Source organism: Macaca nemestrina, chromosome 15 (genome assembly GCF_043159975.1).
Source record: "Macaca nemestrina isolate mMacNem1 chromosome 15, mMacNem.hap1, whole genome shotgun sequence".
In the NCBI taxonomy this organism is placed as follows: Eukaryota; Metazoa; Chordata; class Mammalia; order Primates; family Cercopithecidae; genus Macaca; species Macaca nemestrina.
Window position 1 is genome coordinate 30,861,353 of NC_092139.1, and position 21,077 is coordinate 30,882,429.

Below are 21,077 nucleotides of genomic sequence, written 5' to 3' on the forward strand. Positions count from 1 at the left end.
TTAGACATGGTATTCCAAGTTGTTAGGGACATCACAATTTATTAGCTTCACTTAGAACCTTCAAATGTTTAAACATATGGTACATGGGTCTCTATTTGTACTCTTACTACTCTGCCCTGCAAATGTTACAGGGCAGGCCTGACAAAACTTGAGGCACAGTAAGTGTTCAATCAATATTAGGGAGGGAGTGGACATATGTCCCAGGAGGTGGTGAGAAGGTCTAGCTGTGGACTGCCTTAAGTGGTTAGGACCACCGGGGCAGAGGTCCCAGATACCTTTTTCTAATCTTTGACCCAAATACCCACCTCCACAGACCAACTCAATCCCTCCCACCCAATTCTTGCTATGCTTTTCAAGGCTTCCCCTAGCTTAGAGTGGCAGCTCTAGAAAATATCGACATCCATTCAGCAGGAGCTACTTGACTTGGTAAGCTATTTCCTGCCCTGGGCCAAGCTCTGCCTCTCAGATTAGCTGTGTAATTGAGAGCAAGGTGTCTGCAGCCCCCAGGGGTCCTAGGTTTAGCAATGAGCTGAAGAGAGGTGGGTAGAAGGACTGTTCTTGGTGGTTGGAGGAAGGGAGAGAAGCAAATTTGTTCCTAGAGACTTCTGCAATGTCAGATGAGCAGAGACCTGTGTGCACATGGAGCTTATAAATGCTCTCACTTGGAGGAACGAAGTTTTACCCACAGTAAAAACTTGGCCAGGACGCCACGGCTAGTGAGTAGCAGAGCCAAGACTAACCCATGGGTCCTCTGACGCTAAGTCTAGGGTCCTTATATTCCATTTTTCATTCTGGGCTGGTGAGAGACAGGCCCCAAGACAGTGAGGAGCTGGGAGAGACCACAGTGTCTCAAAACAAAACAAACAAAAAAAACACCATGTTTGAGAAAACTGGGGACTGGCTCCCCAATAAGTGCCTTCACATACCTGCAGGAGAAACAATTGCTGCGTAAAAGCTGGGCCTTTTAAGTTAATTAAAATCCACTAGGGACACAGGCTTTGAAATGCAATTTACAGCTCAAAGGGACGGGCCTGCTCCTCCAGGCTAATAAGAGCAGAAGAAACATGGCAAAAACAAATTCATTTTTTTCCAGTTGAAATATTTCAGCTGGAAATTGTTTTTGAACACAGGAGAGCCAAGCCTGAACATGGAGAAAAGTGACAGGGGTTTGCAAAGGTAGAAAAGTCCTAAAAGTTACCTCTGAACTTTGGGTAAATGAGATACCCAAAGAGCCGTCACAGTAAAAACAGCCACTGGCTTGGCACAGTGGCTCACGCCCGTAATCCCAGCACTTTGGGAGGCCAAGGCGGGTGGATCACTTGAGGTCAGGAGCTCAGGACCAGCCTATCTAACATGGCGAAACCCCGTCTCTACTTAAAAGAAAGAAAGAAAAAAAAAAAAAAAAAAAGCCAGGCATGGTGGTGTACATCTGTAATCCCAGCTACTTGGGAGGCTGAGGCAGGAGAACTGTTTGATCACGCCACTGCACTCCAGCCTAGGCGACAGAGCGAGACTTCCCGTAAAAAAAAAAAAAAAAAAAAAAAGCCACTAATTACTGAATGCTGCATGGTATTACAGTATTTAATCCTCACAACAGCCCTGTGAGGAGCTGTTTGACATAGGGAAACTGAGACAGGTTCAGAGAAGCAAGGTAATTGGTTAACAGAGCAAAGCCGGAACTGGAATCAGAACCTCAGAAATAGGTATCTGCAGGTATCTTGCACATGGCACAGGGATGCCTTGGGTTCTGACTTCCCCAGCAAGATTATGTTACCTTGTGTCAGCCACTCACGCTCTCCTTGGTCCTTGCCCTTTCCCTTTTCTACTACAATTCCTCATGGTTGCACAGAATTTTAGTGAACAAATCCAGTTTATATCTCTTGTAGTATGAGTGTGCCTCCTCCACCAAATCTGTGTTGAAACCTAATCCCTAACGTGACGGTATTAGGAAGTGGGGCTTTGGGAGTGATTAGGTCCCAAAGGGAAGGGAAAGCCCTCAAGAATGAGTTTAATGCCTTTAAAGAAAAAGAGCCCCAGGCCAGGAAGTGGCTCAAGCCAGTAATCCCAGCACTTTGGAAAGCCAAGGTGGGAGGATCCTTTGAGGCCAGGAGTTGGAGATCAGCCTAGGCTACATCACAAGACCCCATCTCTACAAAATAAATAAGAGGGCCGGGCGCGGTGGCTCAAGCCTGTAATCCCAGCACTTTGGGAGGCCGAGACGGGCGGATCATGAGGTCAGGAGATCGAGACCATCCTGGCTAACACGGGGAAACCCCGTCTCTACTAAAAAATACAAAAAACTAGCCAGGCGCGGTGGCGGGCGCCTGTAGTCCCAGCTACTCGGGAGGCTGAGGCAGGAGAATGGCGTGAACCCGGGAGGCGGAGCTTGCAGTGAGCTGAGATCCGGCCACTGCACTCCAGCCTGGGCGGCAGAGCGAGACTCCGTCTCAAAAAAAATAAATAAATAAAAATAAATAAATAAGAGGCCCAGAGAGCTACTCTGCATCTTCCACCATGTGCGAACACAGTGAAAAGATGGTTGTCCATGAACCTGTAAGAGGGCTCTCACCAGACATCTGTAGCCCAGGCTAGAGTACAATGGTATGATCTTGGTTCACTGCAACCTCTGCCTCCCGGGTTCAAGCAATTCTCTGCCTCAGCCTCCTGAGTAGCTGCGACTACAGTGCCCGCCACTACAGCCAGCTAATTTTTGTATTTTTAGTAGAGATGGCGTTTCACCATGCTAGTCAGGCTGGTCTCGAACTCCTGATCCATCCCGCCTTGGCCTCCCAAAGTGCTGGGATTTCAGGCACGAGCCACTGCACCCATCCCGTCCCACTGTATAAATGAAAAAAAAAAAAAAAAAGATCAGCAAAGATAAGTGACTTACTTAAGGTCAACCAGCTGGTGAGGGGAGTGCAGCTAGGGGTCCTGAATCAAGGCTTCTTACTCGACACTCTCCATTCCACTGTCTCAATGGCTGTCTTAACACTCTTAACTCTGCCATGTCACCCCTCATGTGCTCCTAATAATGCCTATCAGATCAAGTCTAGTCTCAGGCACTCAGAGAACTCTGTAAATCCTCCCCAGCACTGAATCTCTTCCTCTTGAAATGCTCATTTCAAGGGAGGAGCTGCTGCTTTAGGTCTTGATGTCCCCAGCGCTATTTATAGTCTCTGTCTTGGTTCAGTCCTGCTGGGCACCTCTGGCCTTATTCTCCTGCACAGCGATGAGGGGAACAGCAGCCTGTGGCCAGCTCTCTGCCCGTAGATAACCCTGGGGACATCCGGGTGGTTCAGAAGGAAAATAGCTACTAGTGATCGAAGACTATTTCTGGAGAAAGTCAAGCAATTAGACTCATCAGTGTCCAGGGCCTCCTTGGTCTGGAGGCTTCTGCTTTTACCAGGCGGCCAGGGATGACAGAACATCTATTAATCTCATTAAACTGGCCAAGTCCTGGCTCATTAGCAGTGCCCAAATGATTATTACTGGCCAGACAGGACTAATTTCCCAAGGAATGCTCTTTAGTTCCCGACCACTCTCAAGAGTCAGCTCCCTGCATGTCAAACAGCAAAAGCTCCTGGATGGGTGAAGTATAAGCACTGCAGGTTACAGGTCCAGAAGGCTTGGCCTTGGCTCTACTGTTCTTAGTCACGTGACCTGCAACAAGTCACGTAACTTCTCTAGGCCTTCTCGTCTTTAATCCAAAAACAGAAATAATCTCTTCCCTGATTACCTTTCAGGTCCAAGAATCAACTAGGCTAACTGATGTGAAAGTGCTCTGTTGCATCTGTAATATACTATCAAAGGATACAGATTATGCCAATTTCTATTATTACCCAGTTCTCCTTCACTCATTTAACAAACATTTCCTGAGTGTCCTCCTCTGTGCTGGCACTGTGGAAACGCTGGGAAACACAGCGCTCACCAGTCTTCTGCTCTACTTGCTTTTCAAGAAGCCCTCTCTCTGGGAACCTGTTTTTTAAAACGGTATCGTAGTAACAAAGGACAAATGCATATGAAATAGCAAAAATAGCTCAGGTTCTAGAGTCAGACAGGACTGAGCTCCAATCCGAGATCTATCACTTAAAACTGTAACTGTGGCCATATCCTTTCACCTTGCTGGGCCTGAGAGTCCTCAACTGCAAAATGGAAATTATACCCACCTCCCAGAATTAGGATAAGAACTGGAGAAAATATGAGTAAAGTGCTGGTATAATGGGTAGGACTAGTAGGTATTAAGAAACTGGATAACCCAAATGCTCTATGAAAACAGATGAACCTAGCCTGGCACTCTAGCTCCTCCACATCCTAGCCCTAAGATGACATGTTCTTTACTATGTCATCTCCCTGTGCACCACACTTTGCCTGACAGTAAGGGAGCTGGGGGTAGGGAGTAGGGAGCCTATGCATGTTCTCCCTTGTCCTAGTATCTGCAACCAAACCTAGAAACTTCATAAAGGTGTCCCCACCCCATTCCTGTCAAACCACTACTGTATGGGGCTGGGAGAGGAGGGAACACTGGCCAGGAGGGGTTCCAGCCTTGCTGAGTCATTCTCACCCCTCAACTGTACTGTGAGGTCCTATACTATTGACGTTGGTATCCGTATCTGATAGGCCCTGAGAGGATACTCCAAAGCAGAAACAGAAGGCAGGCCTCAGTTATCTCCCCATAGCATGGTCTGGGTATATAATCCCACCCTCCTGCATCCTGAACACTAACTCTACTCTTGTCTGGGGCCTTAGGCTGAGGCTTACCATCTGTAACAAGCTCCCCTTCCTAGTTCCAGGAACCGGACAAGTTAAGGAGGGATGGGTAGGTAACTTATGCCTATAATCCCTGATACTGGGTTAGAATTAAGGACCTACAAATGATTGTCAGCCTCTTTATTTTTTGCCATAGAAGTCATCCAAACACCTACTTGTCCGTCTGATCATAATTATAAATATCCAAATATGGAGCTAACTATGGACTGGGTATTATCAAATAACAAATCAATCATTTATTTATTTATTCAGCAGTTGGGTCTGCGACCTCAAGCAACTCCCTGTCCAGCAGGGGACATCTATCATGGCCACAAGGTACACATGCCCTGAGATGGTCTACTGTCCAAGCAAAGTAGTCTGGGAGATCAGAGAAGGGGTAGGAGCAGCATGGAAGGCTCTACCAAAAGGGAGAGTGTTTAAGAGGAATTCCCATTGAGTAGTGACAGCGGGAGAGGCCTGGCAGGAGGAAGGAACAATATACAAAAGGTATCCCTTTCTCCTCTTTGATCCCCTTATTCTCCTCTTCCTCCCGTACATAGAGCTGGAAATAGAAGTTTGAAATACAAGAATGTCTTCACTGTTGTCTCCTGCTTCCCTGGAGAGATGCATACTTATTCTTGCCTTGAGGGAGAACAAAAAGGGAACACACAATTTAATATGTAGAACTTTGTACCAGGCACTGAGTTGAAAGCTTTACAGGCATAATCGCTTGTAATCCTGATCACAATCTATTGAGATATGTAGTATCATCTGCACTCTACAGATACAACTGAGACTCAGAAACAACTTAATTTGTCTACAGTCACATTAAGTTGCATGCTTTGGATGGAAAGACCCAAAGGCTTGTCTGATTCTAAAGCCTGTGTTATTCCCGTTCCATTAGATTGCTCCCACTGAGCCCCCATCCACAGGAAGAATGGTCCTGGCTTTGCTGACATGCCATATAACCTAGGTTTTAAACCATGTGACCACAAAAGGTACTCCAGGCCCAAACATGATGATGATGATAATGATCATCAATACTTGTGGAGTACTTACATGCCAGGAACTGCACTAAGGCTTTTGCTATGCGATAGTGATGATATATGTTGTGACCATTTCACATATGAGGAAACTAAGGCTTGGTGTTTGGTCTCACTCAAGCCAGGAAATGGCAGAGGTAGGATGAATATGTGCGAGACCAGAGCTGATCTCATAATCTTGGCCCAGAACGGCTTCAAAACTGGGCATGCCCTGTATCTGCCTTGTCAGTTTCTTCCTCTACCTCCTAACACCGATCCTTGGAGCATAAACTCACAGGACCTAGCTGAAGGCATACTCTCAAGTCCAAGAGCCAATCAGCACTTGCTGTGAGCTTTGGGGATGGCCCCTGCCCCCTTCCTATGCCTTAAGGGTTGGCTCCTCACAGTGATAATGTGGCAAGATTAGTCACTGCTTGCTGTTGGTTGATTATAGCTATTCTTTTCTGTAAATGAAGTTTAAAAGTCATCAAAGGGTTTGTCAGCTGTGACTTATGAGCCTCTTTCCCACAGGGAAGTCAGGCAGTGACAAATGCCCCTCTTGTTTTGCCATCCATTACAAGTTGGAAGGTGCCATGTTCCAATTACTGGAAATCCCGATGGAGCTCAAGGAAAACCCTGCTCCAAGCTATGGCCATTACTCAGGCCTGGCAGGGCTGCCGTAGGCGCAGGCCCAACTGGGTAGGAATGGAATAAGAGTGTTCTTCTGATTTTGTGAGCAGGCCCCTTCTACCCCTTAACTTAATATCCCTGGTAGTTTATCCTAGACACATTTCACAGACAATAAAAACATGGGTACCATGTGGGCTGTCTGAAAGTACAGCAGGATCAAGACTGCTTACGACAGGCAGACATAAAGAAATAAGGTCATGCTGTCCTATGAACTAGGCAGGAAACATGATGTTGAGGAAGGGTGGGGAAGGCAGAGGATAAAGTATGTAGGATGTTCAGAGAAAGTAGTGAGTAAAAGGAACCTTACAGATCCTCTAGAGTAACCAATGGCCTCAGTACTGAATACTCATTATATGCCAGGCCTATCTAGCTAGATGCTGTGGAACCAGAGATGAATAAAGTCCCTGGTTCCTAGGATATGCCACCTGATCTAGGGAACAAAAAAACCTAGGTCATGTGGCATACCCTTGAGGGTAAATAAGAAAAATTAAGGCTCAGAGAAAGGGACTTGCCCAAGGTAACAAAGTAAGTTAGGGTCAGTGATAAAAAAAAAAGAAAGCAGATCTCTACCACTAGTGATACAGAGAAAGTACAGTGACAAGGGAGCCCACATGGGGAACAGGCTCCTTACACAGAACATGCCGCGTAACTCCCATTCAAATCCTACCTACTTGCTTACTTACCACACCTTTGATCTCTGGCAAATCCTATAACCTATCCAAAGTTTCAGAAAATTTACTACAGAATTGTGGAGAAGATTAAATAATACACGTACAGTGCACAGCAGTAGGCAAATATTAAGTACTCAAAACATTATTTACCATCAAATAATCCCCAAAGCAGCACTTTGAGGCAAGTATTATTAATCTCATTTTATAATCAAAAGACTGAGGTTATTTTTCATATTGTCACACTAACTAAATAAGTCAGTACTTCTCAAAACTATTTGTGGTGAAGCAGTTTTTTCTTTTGTTTTGCTTTTTAAACTTCACTTTGAGTAACATAGCTCTAAGCCACTCTTGCCCAACTGTGAACTTCTATGAAACCAAAGCAAAGAAAGCATGAAGTTTACTTCATTTCTTTCCAAGTCCTTGAGCCTGTTTTTAGATATCAGTGTCAGACTAATTTACAAAAACTATCCAATTTTTTTCCTTTTCTTGTCTCTCTCTCTTGAGAGAAGGGGATAGGGAGACTAAGGACCTGCCACCTAGAACTTTGAGTGGTGATTTATCTTGGTCTCTGCTCTACATCATGCTACATCCTGCAAGGGAAGACGATCTAGGCTTAATGGAGGACTGGAACTACTCTCCTGGAGCCTGAGTATATATTTCTGAAGAGTCTGGTATTCCAGACCCTCTCTCCATACTTTGAAGAACATGAGGAAACTAGCCAGGAGAGTGAAAGGAATAAAAGGTTTTCTCATTTTCTGTCTTGTATCATGGCAGTTTACAAACCAGTCTTCTCTCGCCATCTAGGGAGTTGAGAGGGATGGAAACCAGATTCATTCCTGAATGCTACTGTACTTACCTAAGACTATGACAGGGGAAATTGAGTAGGTCTTCACCAGTGTTCAAAGGCACAATAGTGCACCTTCAATCTTCCACATGTGCGGTCAAATTTTCATCAGTGTACAAAACTGCTTTTTGCTTTGAGCTTATGTAGTGTTATCTTTCAGCATAACTCAGAGCTGAGTGGGTCATACGACACAGTGTAGAAAGAAGTAAAGCTTGCTGTGTGTAGGAGTTAAATACATGGCTTGCCATCAAGCAGGAGCCAAAGCCTGAATCTTTACTCCTGTGTGAGAGGACATGGAATGTCATCAGGAGAGAACTGAAACCAAACACCTTCATTCTGTTACTGAACTGGCTACGACATGACCTTCGGGAAGTGTCTGTCTCACCTGTAAGATGCAGACAGCAATACATATCTCTAGGGTTGTTAGAGGATAAAATAATTCATGTAAACATTCAGAATAGTGTCCAGCACAACAGAAAGCATGCAAATATATTAGCTCCTGCTGCTACAGGTTGAGTATTCCTTATCCAAATGCTTGGGACAAGAAGTGTTTCAGATTATGGATTCTGGAATATCTGCAGATACTTAACTAGCTGAGTGAGCATCCCTAATCTGAAATGCTCCAATGAGCATTTCCTTTGAATGTGATGTTGGCACTCAGAAAGTTTCCGATTTTGGAGAACTTTGGATTTTCAACTTAGGGATGCTCAATCTCAATTATTATTGTTGTTGTTGGAACCTGCAAGAACTTTTCCACGTTAGTATAAAAAGGTGGTCAGTTCTAATGGAACATTAACCTAGAGCTGAACTGTGATCAAGGAAAAAAATACTATGACTGTGGATGCAATAAAGTCTCTTCAAGTGTATCACCAAAACTCTAGTATTTGGAAACGTGCCTTGAACATAAAAGGAAAGACAGGAGTAGGTACTTATTAAGTGCTGAATGAATGAATAAATAAATGAGCATCTGGAACACTGCAGCTGCCAGAGTTCATAAGGAATACAACTTGAGAAATTAGGTAGGAAGAGGACCCTAAGCAAAGGTTCCCACCAAGGCCTCCTTGTGCTTTGAGGACCCTATAGAGCAGATTAGGCTCCCCTGCTGGGCAACAGGGCCCCAGGGACTGATACTGCAAGAAGCCCCCAGTTGCTCACTATTCTGTGTCTCTGATGGAACTTCTACATTCTGTGGCTGCTGTATTCTGAGTCAGGGTGCAGAAGGCTGTGCTGTGGTAGCGCATCCTGTTCTCATTTCCCAACCTGTATGAGAGGAAGGCTTAACTCCTCCCACAACAAGCACAGCTCTAAGTTAAAACAGTAATGGGGGCTTATTAGCTTTGGATTTCTCCTTGCCTGTGGAGCGCTGGGACCTGAATCCCGTCTCTACTAGCTGTATGACCCTGAAAAGGCACTTGACTTCTCTGAGGTTCACAGTTCCCCACCTGTAAAATGGGGATAAAAATCCCTGTAACACAGGTTGTTGTGAGGGTCAAAGGAGGTAACATGTTCTGTTCCCTGAGATGTGCTACATAAGCATGGACAGGAATATTCCCAGGATGGATAGCTGCTGCATGTCTTCCTAGACAGAGGCACCCAGGCAGGAAGCCAATAGGCTGGAAGCAAGGGCTGGATGCTGCAAAACTCAACACTCCAGCCAAGTACTGTGTCCCTCAGGTATCAGGGCAGTTGATTAAAATCCTTTCATGCAGAATCAGTATTTTCCTCATTACAACAATCCTTCTTGAACACACTAAGTGGCACCCCTCATAGCCCCAAAGGCTTGACCCTACAAGACAGCATATGCATCGACATATATTTTAAATTTCCCACATTCAGGCAGGGGAAGGAAGGAAGGGGTGACCTCTCTCCAGGGTGCTGATCCAAACATAACTTAGGGCTCTAAGTATCATCTCCCACAGTGCCACATGTTTGGTCTAAAGGGGACCACTGAGAATGATGCCACAGTCGCAGCCACTCTGCCTTTGTCTCCCTGGTAACAACACTAACTCCACAAACATTACTAAGCATCTGCCTCCTGTGTGATCAATCAAGTGTGCCCCTGCCGCCTCCTGTTTAAAATCCTTCAGGGGCTTCCCACCATAAAGAACCAAGTTCAAATCCTTTAATGTAGCTTACAAGCCTCTTCATGAGTTAAGGCTACTGAATCTATACACAACAATCCTCTGAGTAGTCATGTGTCATTCACTTTATAAATGAGTAAACTCTAGTGGGTTTAAATTCAGGATCAGTCACTTACTAGCTGTGTGATCTTGGACATCTCATTAAACTCCTTGAACCAATGTTCTCTACTAGGCAAACCCCAGTGCAGAGAGTAAACCCTAGCACAGAGACCTTGCCCAAGGTCAGAGAGTGAACACGTCAATATGAAATAGGTTCTTCCGAAGGGATAAGTATCATACTTCAAAGGATAGACTCAAGTTCAAAATCAACTTTTCTTGGATTAGTCACTGAGAGGTAAGTATGGGGATAGGGTATTGTATGGTCAGGTGAACCCTTCCTTCCAGAGAGCAGCTTAGACATTGTCCCTTGTTTAAAGCTGCCATCCTGACCCCTCTCTCACTCCCACAGCAGCAGCAGCATCAATAAACTTGGTGCAATGAACAAAATGTTCATTAGCATGTAATACGGTATACATATGCATGCTTACGTCCAAGAGGCCCTGCTACCATAAGCTAAGCAACAAACAAAAGCCAACCAATGAACCACTGCAACTTCACAAAAAACAGCCCTCAAAACGACAGGTATGACACACCCAATGCCTACTGAACTTCTAATCAGTTCAACTGATCATGATAGAAGCAGCTTTGGTATCTATGGTCTTTCCCCCTTGTCATTGTCTTAGAAAGAATTAACCCTTCCTGGCCCCCTTCCCCTCAAAAAGGAGGCGCTACGCTAAACAAGCTTCTACACTACAACTGGTTAAAAGAAAAAAAAAAGTCTCTCCAAAACTATGATAGGTGTCTCAGCTGCAGGAGAAAGGGCATGGCTTTGGACAGACAGAACAGGGTTTTAATTCAGGATCAGCCACTTACTATCTGTGTGACCTTGGACATCTCATTAAACTCCTTGAGCCAATGTTCTCTATTAGGCATATATGTTTCCCCCACATACTGAGTTATTCACCACGCCCTGCATATCTGGCCTCAGTATTTTTAGAATGTAGCCCCCTTCTCTTCATTCTTATTAACATTCTTTAAATAATCCTCTACTGTCACCAGAGTAATATATTACCCTATCACTTCTTTGTTTAAAACCGAAATTAAGATCAGAGGCTGGGACTACAGACGCCCGCCACCACGTCCAGCTAATTTTTTGTATTTTCAGTAGAGACGGGGTTTCACCATGTTAGCCAGGATGGTCTCCATCTCCTGACCTCGTGATCCGCCCACCTTGGCCTCCCAAAGTGCTGGGATTACAGGCGTGAGCCACTACACCTGGGTGGTTTATTATTTCAAAATTCTTAACCAATAATTTGGGTAAGAATTTGTGCTATTATATTTAGTAAGTTTATTATTTGAAATTACCATATGAAATCATCTGTTAAACGCCCAACCCTTTATGGGACATAACTGTTAGCATGTTAGTGTATTTCCTTCCAGTGTTTTTCTTGCACATTATGTTTGGATTACATGGTTAGATCCCTCATTCAACTCTGTAGCCTAATTTTTTCAATTAGCATTATAATACATTTATTATATATATTATAACATATTTGTCCTTACTGCCGCACAGTTTTCAGTAAGCATCATTTTTTGCACTACTGCTTTAAAAGCTTGTAGTTTTCCCTGAGTAGATTTATCATAGTTTAGACTGGTGGTCTTTTAGGCTTTTTCCAATTTCTCACTATTAAAAACAACAGCATCTGAGGGAAAGCTTATTGTATAAACTAGACTATTTCCTTAGGACAGACTCCCAGAAGTGGAATTACTGGTCCAATATATGAACATTTTATTGGCTCTGGCAAGACACTGCTTAACTGCTTTCCAAAAGAGTTATACCAATTTACACTGTTATCTCCAATGAATGTCACTTTCATGGCAACCTCGCAGCATCATGTGTCGCCATATTGGGCAGGTGGTGGGTACGGAGAGTAGAGTTAAATTAGTAGGGAAAATCAAATCCTCATTATTGTTTTTATGTACATGTGAAGATATATAGTCTACTATGTTTACTAGTTTTTGAGTCTACAAAGTTTTGAGTGCCATGAAGTTACTGTGGGTTCCTAGGTAGAGGAGTAACATGCTAAAAAGATTTACTCATTTATCAAAAAATCATTCATTGTCCACCTATTACTGCCAGACACTGTATAAAAGTACAGAGGCTAATAAAGTACAATCTTCCCCCAGAAGAATTTATAGTCCAGTCAGTGGTGGAGACCTCAAGAAAACCAGAACCTATGTTTCATCTTGATGAGGTCTATGACAGGAGCAACTAGGAACTTGGAGGCATGTCAATTACCTAAGGGACAGAAAGAAAGGGAGAAGACTCAGACAAGAAGAGTCATCAATAAGTTCCAATCTTGTCCTGAAGGATGAGTTGAAGTTAACCCCCACACAGGAAGAGAGTACAATTAAGAGGAAACAGCATAAGGAAAGTTACAGAAGTTTGACAGAGATCCCACATTTAGTGAATAATATGATGTACTCTGGTTTGCCCAGGGTCCAGGATGTAAGAAGAAATGATGCCGATGATACTAGAGCGCCTAGCTGACATCAGATCAGAAAGGGCTTTGTGGACACTAAGAGACAGCCATCACCCATTCTGATGTCGTATGCAGCCCAGTGCTCAATAAGGAGGCACTCGTAAGTCCCTATAGCTTTTGAGCATCTGAACCACCAATCCAACCCCTGAGCAAAGCATCCCATCTTGTGCCAAACCCTTTTTGTCTCATGTGTTAGTCTTTTCTCCTCAAGCAGCACAGAGATTTTGGGGCACACTGCTAGGCATGTGGTGGAAGCACTGATGGTGTCCATGGATCCATTAATTGGAGGTAATATATGCAATAAGACATACACTCCACAAAGCCCTAGCTGCCCTGGCAATAGCCCCTGCCAATCTCAGCACTCAGTCACTGCCTCTCCTGACAGATGTCTTGCCTCAGAAAGCTACCTCCCCCGTTCTTGCTCATTCTGCCAAATAAAAAAATGTGCCTGGAAACAAGAAGCTATAAAGTATGTGATAACTATGGAGCACATCGGGTGGCCAGGAGGGAGGCTGGGTGGACATAAATCCTTCCCCACAGTATAGTCCCCAAGCCAAGGATACCCTTAGCCCTACCCGCAGTTTTGGAACACTCCTACCCATAAAAATAAAATAGGTTTTTCCAATTGAGCATGTTAAAAGTCTCTTTCGAGTAGCTGCTGACCTTCTCTAAGATATTACTACTTTCTACATTAATAACAGTGACTTTAATGATGTCAAATATATTAACAGGATTATTATTTTAACAATCAATATAATGGTAAGGCATTCTTGCCCTGCTAGTTGTGAATGAGCTGTGGGCAGTGGGGTCTGATGTGCTGGCTAAGATCCATCTGAGGAGACTGTATTAAAATAATCTGTTTCGGTGTCATCTCTCCTCCCAGACTGACTGTGAATTCCTGGACAGCAGGGACCACAATCTATTTCATCTTGGCATCCCCACTGCCATCAGGACAGGCTCTAGCCCAGAGTGGATGCTTAGGGAGTATCTGCTGAATTGAACTCCAACAGAGCCACATACCACAGTCCCCATGCCCTACCCCCACCTCCTTCCTTATCTATGCTGTTTAAGATACAAAGCGGCAGGCTGCACAGATGCTAAAGCCAGGAAAAGTTGGAGAGAGACAGGAAGGGGATATCTTTGCAACAGCCCAATCCACCCCAGCATTTAGGAAAGAATGTTTTGAAATATAAATGGTCATTACATTAATTGCTTATTACATGGAAGATACATTGCTAAGTATTTAAATTCTCAAACAACTCTTTGAGGTAAGAATTACATCAACGTCATAATAGCTCTTTTTGGGGCCGTTTTAGGAAAATGACTCTGGAATCAGACTACCTGGGGTTCAAATCCCAGCTCTGCTATATGTTGGCTGTATGATGCTGGGTAAATGATTTAACCTCTCTGTGCCTGGTTTTCTCATTTGTAAAATGGGAATAATATTACAGTACTTTCTCCATAAGGCTGTTGTGAGAATTCAATGAGATAACGTTAAGACAATGCAAGTTAAATGCTCAAGAATTTTCTACATGAAAATGGTATTACTATTGCCCCCATTTAACAGATAGCTCAAAATATCATACTCTAAACATGAGTAAGATTAAGAGAGAGACAGCTTCACCAATAAAGTACGACTGGAACCAATTTCTTTCTCTTTTTCCTTGAGTCAGTCTCACTCTGTCACCCAGGCTGGAGTACGACCTCGGCTCACTGCAACCTCCACCTCCCAGGTTCAAGCGATTCTTGTGCCTCAGCCCCCCAAGTAGCTGGGACTACAGGAATGCACCACCACGCCTGGCTAATTTTTGTATTTTTAGTAGAGACAAGGTTTCACCACGTTAGTCAGGCTGGTCTCGAATTCCTGACCTCAAGTGATCCACCTGCCTTGGCCTCCCGAAGTGCTGGGATTACAGGCGTTAAGCCACCATGCCCGGCCTGGAACCAATTTCTGATCTGGTGGTGTGGCTGGGGCCATGAGTGTTCTGAGTACAAACCCACGGATGTGATGTCCCTATAGAACACTCTTTGGGAAAGCTTTTGTTTCCCACCCTGTAGGCAGATCCAGCCACTCCCTCCTCTGGACCCAGATACTCTCTGCTGACCTCTACTGCAACATCTGCTGCACTTTTGTATTTACATATCTGTCTCCCTCCGTTAAATTCTGAACTCCTTGAAGGCAGAGACTGTTTTATTAATCTTTGCAATCCCAGCCTCCAGCATTACCCTGGCAACCAGTGAAATTTCTGCTAGTGAACAGGTGAAAGAATCCTAGGTGGGCGTTTTTCAGTAAATGGTTTCCCAAGGTATGTGACACAACAACTCCTTAACAGTGAACCTTGTAGCTGATGTTTGTGAAATGAGCTCAAGTTCCTCATCCATCAGCAGAATAGAAGGAGAGGCAAGACACTGATGAGACAGAAAATAAAGGAGAAGGCAGAGTGAGAAGCTGGGGGTCACTGGTGTCATTGTTCAGTATACTACAGGGAGCAAAGGCAATAAAAGCTTGAGTCTGCAGCCCAGAGACTACTGAATCTGGGCTTTCTGTAGTGGGGAATATGTATAAGGACTGCAGCAAAGGCCAGAAAATGCCATCCTTGTCAGCATATCAATAGTGACAGAGATCCAGCCCTCCCTCTCTTTACTATCTGGTCACCCTGAGATGAAACCCAACCACTGGCCCCACCAAGCGATCTTAATGGAAAGAATACTGGGCAAAGAGTTAGGAGACCTTAAGTTGATCCCTGAGAATGTATTAAAATTTTCAATTAATAAATATTTTTTGGCCACACATGGTGGCTCACACCTGTAATCCCAATACTTTGGGAGGCCAAAGCAGGAGGACTGCTTGAGCTCAGGAGTTCAAGACCAGTCTGGGCAATATAGTGAGACTCTGTCTCTAAAAACAATTAAAAAATTAGCCGGGCATGGTGGTACATGTTTGTAGTCCCAGTTACTTGGGAGGGTGAGGTGGAAGGATCACTTGAGCCCAGAAGGTTGAGCCTGCAGTGAGCCATGACTGTGCCACTGCACTATAGCCTGGGTGACACAGTGAAGCCTTGTCTCAAAAAAAAAAAAAAAAAAAAAAAAAAAACTATTGAACATTTACTAAATGTCAGCCTTGCACTAAGCATCTGTGAAAAGGGTCTATCACTAATTTGCTGTCAAACCCTGGACAACTCACCATCTCTTTTCTGAGCCTTAACGTCCTCATATGATACCTGGAAAAGAACCTCTATGTCACAGGATTGTGTTGAGATCAGATGTGCTTTGAACAATCTACCGTATAAACTTGCAAAGTTAAAGGTGGGTTTTTTTTTTTGTTTGTTTGTTTGTTTTGAGATGGAGTCTCGCTTTGTCACCCAGGCTGGAGTGCAGTGGCGCAATCTCGGCTCACTGCAAGCTCCGCCTCCCGGGTTCACGCCATTCTCCTGCCTCAGCCTCCTGAGTAGCTAGGACTACAGGTGCCCGCCACTGCGCCCAGCTAATTTTTTGTATTTTTAGTAGAGATGGGGTTTCACCGTGTTAGCCAGGATGGTCTCGATCTCCTGACCTCGTGATCCACCCACCTCGGCCTCCCAAAGTGCTGGGATTACAGGCGTGAGCCACCGCGTCCGGCCAAGGTGGTATTTTTGGGAGGGACACGGTGGCTCACACCTGTAATCCCAGCACTTCGGGAGGCCGAGGCGGGTGGATCACCTGAGGTCAGGAGTTCGAGATCAGCCTGGCTAATGTGGCGAAACCCCATCTCTACTAAAAATACAAAAAAATTAGCCAGGTGTGGTGGTGCATGCCTGTAGCCCCAGCTACTCGGGAGGCCAAGGCACAAGAATCGCTTGAACTAAGGATTCAAAGCCCCCATGGGTAACAGAGTGAGACTCTGTCTCAAAAAAAAAAAGAAAAGAAAAGAAAAACTTGATCTGAACTAGAAGGCTTGGTAAAATGCAAGGATAGCCTCGCCAAATGCCAAAGCCAACTTCCTCTGCCACTGTCTGGATAGAAATCCAGCAGGATATTCCTACCCACTCAATTTTGTGATGGAGATGGTGACAGAGGAGCAGAAATTTGATATATTCTCTTCAAACCCCTCTAAGGATCTTTTTTATATTACTGGTGTCAGAGTTTAGTTCTCAGTAGGAGCTGGACTGTGGGCCTACTGGATGAGTCCCCCAGATGTAACTCAAACCTCTTACAGCAGGAAGAACAGAGTTCGACTTTGCAGGGTAAGGGCACCTTTCCAGTTACTGAGATAATTACCTGACCCCTGGTCCTTCAACTGTTTGGAAACATCTGATGGCCATTAAGCCTGTTGTTTCCTCATTTTCCTGCCTACTGGGATAAACACATCAAAACAGAAAGCTTGACGCTCTAACAATGCTCTCTGATTAGTGGTTTGCAGGATCCTCTGTAATTTTAGGATTTGCTGGCTAGAAAAGGAACAATGATGGAGTACAAATTATAATGTGGCCTAGGAAAGAGTTAGGCACCCTGAGATTTAGACTTGGTTCTGCCATGGGCTGTAGACCTTGGTTACAGACCTTAAGCTTGCCTCATCTTAAAAATTAAAGAACTGGACTGAGTCTGTTACATGAAATCTTCCATGGAAAACCAGGGTTCCTCAAGACGTTAATGAAAGTTCCTCAAAAAAGGGGCTCCAAGGTCAAACAAGAAGAGGAAATTTGGCATATTCCACTCTCAACTCATTCCAAGAGACACACAGAATAAGGGTCTGAGAAGTCAGCAGTAAAGAAATGTACTTATTAGCATTATTCAATCTGATATTTCCCATATTATTAACATCTCTTCTGAGGAAGACACAATTTGAGGAAGACACACTGGGACAGATCTCTAGGGTCCCTGTCAGCTCTAACCTATTGTGATTTGCATCAGGAGTACTTAGCCAGTGCCTGGAGCACCCTGCCTTCCCTTCTTATCCAGTTCTCTTAACCTAGTGAGGCACTTAAATGATACTCTGGTTAATGAGAATTTATTATATGTAGTCTATTTTACTGCAGTGAAAGTATCAATTTTCAAAGACTCAGAAAACAATATACTGAAAACACTATCCTATGAGATAGGACACCTGCAGTTACTGAGCTCCTAACACGTGTTCTGTACTGTGCTAGCATTTTCCATTAATTATATCATTAAATCCATATACAATCATAAGGAGTAGACATTGTTATCCTCGTATTACAGAGAAGGAAACTGAGCTCAGAGAGGCCAAGTAACTTGCCCAAGGTCACACAACTAGAAAGTGGCAAGCACCAGATTTCAAACCCAGGAGTACTCATTTTCCAAATCATCGTTCTGTTTTGGGCTCTGCCACCATGACTATTAGATGGTCCCTAACTCTCTTTAAAGCTCCCTGGGCCTTAGTTTTCTCAAGTGTCAAGTGGGAATAGTAATCCTTACACTACTTCCCTCACAGAGTTGCTCTAAGGTTCAAAAGCCATAACACATATGAAAGGGGTCTGTAATATATAAAGATGTGAGTATTAGGAGCATCTGAAACATTATGAATAAACGTTGCTATTTCTGTTCATGAATTCTAAGCTGTTTGTTCTTGAAAGGTTCCCAATCATCCCTTCCCAAATAGTGCTCCTTAAAATTTTCATTAGGATTTTGAATAAACAGGAAATATGTCCATTTCTCACAGTACTGATTACTTGCTAGGCTGTCTGACAGACTCACACTAAATTGCCAATCTACTTCTTAGGAGTCAGGGTGAAAACATCGGAGTGGGTAAGAGCCTGGTGGGAGGCCTGTGAGCCAGGAGTTATCTGGATAGAAATGTCACACTGGCTGTGGGGCTAGACTCCTTACCATCATCTTGGAACATGCCTGGGAAATAGGTCCAAAGGGTCATTTGGACAGCAAATCCTAGCAACCTCTGTATGAGATCTGTCCAGGAGACTAACCCCATTATATTGGATGGCAACAAGGGGAGGTGACTGGAAATGAGAAATGGGACCAGGCTGACCAGCTACATTCTCCTTTGAGACAGAGACTACCCTGACAAGGGCCTAGGCACAGACACAGAAGTAGTTGGGTGCAGGGCTCTCAATTCATCCTTTAACCCTGCCTGACATCACATCCTCATAACATTGCTGTGGCCATCTGCTCCCTCTAGTTTCTGGCAGATTAAGGCCAAAAACAACAGCAAAGCATTTTTGGATCAAGGTCCTGACTGCGGACAGAGAAGTAAATAACACAAGTCCCTGTTCTTAAGTAAGGTACTGGACCGAGATGGTTTGAGCCTAACCATCTTGAGGCTCTCTTGCATAGCAGTCTCTGGCACATGGGTTCTATTCAAGAATTGTTTGAACTGAACTGAATCAAAGGAGCCTATATTCTCTAAGTTAAGAGCACCTGTTTGGTGTCAGGAGCCCAAGACTTCTACATTCAATCCTGGTTCTGGCATGTACAATTCAGGGACTCTGGACCCCAGTTTACCCATCTGTAAAGCACACTTTGTCTACCCCACAAGTTGCTATGAGTAGCCAACGAAATAGTGGCTCAGAGAGCGCTCTGTAAATGGCATGAGATGGAACAGCAGGAGCTGATGGGAGCACAGGAGCACATGATCTTAAAAGTTTAGAGTCCAGTCTGAAGAACACCTGAAATAAGCTCCTTTCTTTCTCCCCAGTCAGTTTAGATCTGCTTTTTATACAGAGTAGACATTCTCTGCATTTCTAGTGACTGTGAAAAGGGGAAGAAGGGGACAATTTGCCACTAAGGAGGGGACAGAAAGAAAGGTTGCCATCTTTATACTTTTCAAAATAAGAGCATGGGATTTAGATTTACAATCCCAAATTCTGTTAATCAAAAGCTGTGAAACTATGAATAAGCCTCAACCTCTCTCTGTTTCCTCATCTGTACACTGTGGGGAAATTTCCTATGTCATAAGATTGCAATTAAGGTTCAATGAATTGATGATGTCAAAAGTGTTTTGAAATCCACAAAATGCCAAACAAACGCCAATTATTACAAAGTTGTCTGTCTTCCCATCAGTTTATGAGCTACATAAGACAGTGGTTATTTACCATTTGACAGGTGAGATCATCAAAGCCCAGAGAAAGTGCTGAAAGTAACACACAGCTCAATTCTGACTTCCTACAGCAGAGGTAACTGTTCCTTTATTATAGGGGTTGCTAATTAGCCTGCTAGCCTCATTAAACTGACAGATCTCTGAGGGAGGGGACTACATACACCTTATGCGTTTTTGTACCCCAGTGCCCATCATGGCACATCTAAAAGATGTGAAGTGTTACTAGAATGATGACTAACATATTGGTAGCAGAAACGTAACTAGAACTCAGGACTCCTAATCCCAGGTCTAGGGTTCTTTACAACCATGCAGTGGCCCAAACCTCATAGACTCGACTCGCCTTAACATCTCATTTCTTCCTCAATTCCTCCACTCTAGCAAGATTCAACTTCCCCTTCAGAGCCTGGCTTTCACAGATGCCAGTTCCTCAGCCTTAACCTTCCTCATCTCTCCTTGCTGAGTTAATTCCTATCCCTCTCTCAGACGTGGAGGCCTTTCTAATCTCTCCTAATACTGGATCAGGTATTTACTTTCCTCCATGGCTGTTTCGTTATTACAGACTCCTGGCACACAGAATGTGTTAAAAGTATCTGTTGAAGGCTGAATGAATGAAACACTGGGTGTAGAAATCCAATGATGCAGAGAAAATATTCTTGACCTAGAAGTCATGCAGCCTGACTGATTCTAATTCTAACTCCACTACTAATGTGTTCATGACCTTGAGCAAGTCCTAGTTCTTCTTTGGACCATCTATAAATAAGTTATACTGCATGATCTCAGAAGGTCCCTCCATTGTTAAAAGCACATGAGACTTAGACTCATGTGAAGTCCTAGGGGTGAGGAGATTCTAAAGCCAGCTATATGCTCCATAGCATAGGAGGCCCAACACTCTCATCCCCCCAGGAGCACGAGGCACACGACTCTGCTGTCAGTAGCCTCCCAGTCCGTTGGTTTACTTAATTCCTCTTGATGAAGTGCCAAGAATAAATTGTAGGTGAGCAGCAGAGCATTTTAATGAGTCCAGAGCCTAATGAATCTTTTCCTTCCTGTGTCAATTAGAATTTCAAAGCTAGGATCCCCAAGGACCAATTTATTGGGAACAGAGAGAAGAAGCCTTTTGTTCATCAGCGGCTCCTGAGCTACCTGCTCTGCTCCTGCATCTCTGCTGTGTAACAATCCTGCTTACTCAGATACAACCCTGAGGCAAAGGTGGGGTTGGGGGTTGGTCAGGGAATCAGAGCAGTGCTGACGTTACTGCTACCTGCTAGAGATACTGGTCTTCAAAGAGCTAACAGTCACAGATCACCAGGCTATTCACCCAGCTAAGTAT

At 44.1% G+C, this 21,077-nt stretch overlaps 1 protein-coding gene and 1 long non-coding RNA gene across 8 annotated transcripts in view; one reads left to right on the forward strand and one right to left on the reverse strand.

Annotated features, from left to right (window-relative positions):
* Nucleotides 1-21,077, reverse strand: part of LOC105496229 (RALY heterogeneous nuclear ribonucleoprotein) — an 87,487-nt gene that overhangs the window by 11,473 nt on the left and 54,937 nt on the right. The window lies entirely within an intron of this gene.
* LOC105496230 (uncharacterized) lies at nucleotides 53-20,930 on the forward strand. Of its 5 annotated transcripts, none has more exons than XR_011613411.1 (7): nucleotides 53-158; nucleotides 358-426; nucleotides 5,020-5,253; nucleotides 10,563-10,735; nucleotides 12,653-12,796; nucleotides 19,753-19,823; nucleotides 20,807-20,930. It is a non-coding gene; the product is annotated as an uncharacterized lncRNA (long non-coding RNA). The 5 variants fall into 5 exon arrangements; XR_011613414.1 differs by having other exon boundaries at nucleotides 5,020-5,082; XR_011613415.1 differs by having other exon boundaries at nucleotides 91-158; nucleotides 314-426.